We start from the raw sequence: 4988 nt of genomic DNA, 5'->3' as shown, positions 1-4988 counted from the left end.
AATTGGGTCAGACACAATGGCTCATGCCTGTAATCCCAGCTCTTTGGGAGGCCAATGCTAAATGGTGGCTGAAGGCCAGGAGTTTGAGATGGGGCTGGGCAACATAGCAAAATCTCATTGCTATAAAAAAAATCAATAATTAGCTGGGTGTTGTGGCACACACCTGTTGTCCCAGCTATTTGGGAAGCTGCTGCAGGAAGATTACTTGAGCCTGGGAGTTTGAGGCTGCAGTGAGTTATGATGGCACCACTGCACTCCAGCCTGGGCAATAGAGTGAGACCCTGTCTCTAAAGAAAAAGGAAAGAAAAGAAAGAAAGCAAAGAATCGATGGGATCTATTCTTGCAGAAGGAGAGTGGATGAGCTCAATCTTATCCACTTCTAGTGAGGAGGCTGATATTAGAAGTGTGGGTAGTTCATTCACATCATAGTATACATGCTTTTGTGATTACAGTAGCTCAGTATATTACATAATTTTTATTATTATCTTTTTTTTGAAAATATATGCTTTTATTTTTCCGTGATTACAAACACAACTGAATATCAAATGCACAAAGTAAGAATTATACGGGGAAAAAAATCAGATACGTTCATATATATATCACCTTTTCAAGGCTATTTCCATCCAGAATAACCTTGGTTTGCCAGGGCCAATAGAAAGAAGTCACAAAATCGCCTTTAGTCAAATTTGTGTGTTTGCTTTCTTCTATAATTCCAATACCTCCACTATCAATGACTTGAGATAGCTGCCAAGGTGTTATATAATCAGTGCCAGTGTCTTCATTGATTCTACAACGAAGGCTGTCACTTCACACTTGGAAGGTTGCACAGCGGCCAGGCAGAGGCGCTCCTCACTTCCCAGACTCAGTGGCCGGGCGGAGGCGCTCCTCACTTCCCAGACGATGGGCAGCCAGGCAGAAATGTTCCTCACTTCCTAGACGGGGTGGCGGCCGGGCAGAGGCTGTAATCTTAGCACTTTGGGAGGCCAAGGCAGGCGGCTGGGAGGTGGAGGTTGTAGTGAGGCGAGATCACGCCACTGCACTCCAGCCTGGGCAACATTGAGCATTGAGTGAGCGAGACTCCGTCTGTAATCCCAGTACTTCGGGAGGCCGGCGGAGGCGGGCAGATCACTCGAGGTCAGGAGTTGGAAACCAGCCTGGCCAACACGGCGAAACCCCGTCTGCACCAAAAAGACAAAAACCAGCCAGGCGTGGTGGTGTGCGCCTGCAATCCCAGGTATTCGGCAGGTCGAGGCAGGAGAATCACGGCAGCCTGAGGCAGGGAGGCTGCAGTGAGCGGAGATCATGCCGATGCACTCCAGCCTGGGCAACAGAGGAAGACCCTCATAAAGAAAGAAGAAAGAAAGAGAGAGAAAGAAAGCAAGGAAGGAAGGAAGGAAGGAAGGAAGGAAGGAAGGAAGGAAGGAAGGAAGGAAGGAAGGAAGGAAGGAAGGAAGGAATTATCCTTATACTACTGCTATAGAAATCAATTTCTTTGCAATTTGCTAAAAAGACTGTACCTATTTTCTCACATAAGTTTAATCAAAAATGAGTAATCTTGTTTTATTTTTATCGCTATTTATCTAAATGTATTCCATGATAAATATTTCAATGCTTACACCAATGTTTACATCATGTAGCAGTGTGTGCATAAATATTGAGAGGCAAGTTGTAAATTTAAAGAGGACACAGTCTTCCCTGGGAAGCTGTCCCCTAGTTCTCTGCTGCATGGTGTACTATTAATTATTCATCATTCAATAAACTCTTCCAGGGAGGCTGTGCTTGGCTCTCACTCTCACCGTCATTGCAGTACACTGAGCTCCATAGAGACAGCACTGGGGCAAGTGAAAGCTGGACTGGCACAGGGTGACTCTGTGCCTTGCTGAGGAAAAATAACGAAACATGGGCAGAGGAGATCCTAAGAAGCTGAGAGGCAAAATGTCTTCATGGCATTCTTGTGCAAACTTGTCGGGAGGAGCACAAGAAGCAGCACGAAGATGCTTCGGTCAATTTCTCAGAATTTTCTAAGACGTGCTCAGAGAGGTGGAAGACCATGTCTGCTAAAGAGAAAGAAAAATGTGAAGATATGGCAGAGGCGGACAAGGCCTGTTATGAAAGAGAAATGAAAACCTGTATCCCTCCTAAAGGGGAGACAAAAAAGAAGTTCAAGGATCCCAGTGCACACAAGAGGCCTCCTTTGGCCTTTTTCTTGTTGTGTTCTAAGTATCACTAAAAAATCAAAGGAGAACATCCATCCTGGCCTATCCATTGGTGGTGTTGTGAAGAAGGTGGGAGAGCTGTGGAATGACACAGCTGCAGATGACAAGCATCCTTAGGAAAAGAAGGCTGTGAACCTGAAGGAAAAATATGAAAAGGATATTGCTCCACACCAAGCTAAAGGAAAACCTGATGCAGTTAAAGAGGGAGTTGCCAAGGCTGAGAAAGGCAAGAAAAAGGAAGAGGAGGAAGATGAGGAAGATGAAGGGGATGAAGATGAAGAAGAAGATGATGGTGATGAATAAGTTGGTTCTAGCATAGTTTTTTTCTTGTCTATAAAACATTTAACCCCCTTGTACACAACTCATTTATTTTAAAGAAAAAAACTGAAATTTAAGCCTATGTAAGATTTGTTTTTAAACTATACACTGTCTTTTTTTGTATAATTAACACACTAACCCACTGTGTCTTTAAATAGCCCTGTCTTGGTGGTATTCTCAATAGCCACTAACCTTGCCTGGTACAGTATGGAGGTTGTAAATTGGCATGAAATTTAAAGCAGGTTCTTATTGGTGCACAGCACAAATTTGTTATATATGGGGATGGTAGTTTTTTACATTTTCGGTTGTCTCTGATACAACTTATGCAAAATAATTATTGTTCTGTTAACTGAATATCACTTTAATTGCAAAAAAAATAGTCGCAGCTCTTTTGTTGTCATTCTGAATACTTACAAGTATACACAATTTTTTTATTAAAACAGAGACCCTTCCACTTTGCCTTCTGTCTGATCCATCTCCTACCTCACTGACAATTCCTCCTCCTGTCTCCAGTTCTTTACTGCTTTCCACGATTCCATCCTTAGCTCCCTGTATCTTCTCCTTTTCAATTTATCTCATTAGAAAATTTACTTGGTTGTACAGTTCAAGCACCTCTTCTGTATGCTTCGTCTCCATTTTACTTCTTGACCCTCTTAGGTGACAGATAGTCAATTGACAGCAAAGCATCTCAATTTAAAGATTCTGGAATTATCTCAAATCAACATATCTAAAACCAAACAAATCATCTCTTGGCCTTGCCATTTGTGACATGGTTCTGCTGGTTCATTGGGCTTGCATCCTCTAGTTAGGGTAGATTTCTCCCATTCTTCTATTTCCTCAAATGCAAACAGACAAAATGGAATGCTCTGATTATTTTAATGCAATTGTTTTTCCTCTCTTATCCTGCCCTCTTTATTGCCACAGCTACTTGTCTAGGATACCGCTTCTCACCTCACAGTGCATCGATTGAGCTGACTTCTAAATGAGTTCCTGCTTTCAATCTCCCCTGGACCCAAGCCATTCTTGCACACCCAAATGCCTGGATAATATCACTAAAACATATTTCATCATGTGATTTCTCTAATTAGCAAGACTTGAAGCAAAGTGCAAACCTTTGGCAGGACATTCAAATCCCACCACCACGTGGGAGTTTACCAATTGATCCTTACTTGTTCCACCACTGTATTTATCTTTCTCCATTCTATCCTATGGGCAGTTTACTAAAGCCAAGCTCTTTAATTTCCTTAATATACATAATGTATTCTTTCCTATTATTGTTTTCCTTTAGCATCTCCCTCCCTTGGAACTATCCATATTCAACATCTTCCTCACGACCAAAATTCACACACAAACCCCATAAGCTTGTCCTATACTTGCCTCACACCCTGACTTCCCTCAGCAGGTTAACAGCTTAAACTTAGGGAACCAAGCCTTGAGCAACCAAACAAATTTAAGACACAAGGATTTGTCAATGACAGAAGTTACAATAGAGGCAAAGCTATGGGAAAAAAAACCTGAGATTTTGGATCTGCATTCAAACTCTCTCTAGATTTCAGACATAGACACAAGCTTCAGAATTATTAATACTTTAAAAAATGTTGTATATATTAATTACAGTCAATAAGAGTTACCTAGTTTGATATTTCACACCTTACAGAAAATAAAACTCGATAATTACAAAGGTCACAGATTATTTTGTTTTGAGTTTTGTTAATAAGAATCTTCCAAAATTTTTTTTTAAATACCCATTTTGAAAGCAGAAGAGTTCTATTTGGTGCTTTGTAAATATAGATAATAATCTTATTTTTTAATTGGAAAACAAATCTTATAGCTTTATAAAGCAAAGACTTCGGGATCATATTCTCTAGCTTTCAAAGGTGTATATTTATCAATTAATAATGAATCTATTCACTCAGCACCTTATCCTTGTGTACAACGTTATGAAATTGATGGTAAAGTGCAATTTGTCATGCTGTATTTTTACAACCGCAAGCCTGTGTTAACTGTTCTCTGCAAAACAGAAAATGTTGTTCTAAGATTTACTGAACATTTAATATGAAGAAATAAGAACTCCCTTGAGTATTCCCTTTGTATAGAGAAGTTTAGATAAATTGCTTAGCTCATATAGATTGTAAATTCTGGTGTTCAAATCAAGTGTGTGTGTGGTTCCAGAAGCCATGGTACAAACCATTACCTCCCATGGTTATCTGCAACATGGTACTCCTTACTCATTCTGCCTAATTAAGATATAATCTTGACCTACTTCTCTACCTAGAAGAAATTTATCCACAAGAGGATTACGGTTAAAAATCTATTCTTTCCTCATAGTAAGTGTTATCTATACAAACGTGTGGCTTACATAGAATACACGATAGACTACAAAAAAGTTGATACATGTAATATTTCCATATGTACACTGATTGAGGCCCTGAGATATGGACTGGGATAGTTTGA

General features: G+C 40.2%; 1 pseudogene; it reads left to right on the top strand.

The window, feature by feature from the left end:
- Window positions 1-1396: 1396 nt before the first annotated feature.
- LOC100582093 lies at window positions 1397-2519 on the top strand (annotated as a pseudogene).
- Window positions 2520-4988: the final 2469 nt, after the last annotated feature.

The sequence above is a fragment of the Nomascus leucogenys genome, chromosome 3, assembly GCF_006542625.1.
Source record: "Nomascus leucogenys isolate Asia chromosome 3, Asia_NLE_v1, whole genome shotgun sequence".
In the NCBI taxonomy this organism is placed as follows: Eukaryota; Metazoa; Chordata; class Mammalia; order Primates; family Hylobatidae; genus Nomascus; species Nomascus leucogenys.
Note: the sequence above shows the minus strand (reverse complement) of the source record. Positions and strands in the feature narration are given on the sequence as shown.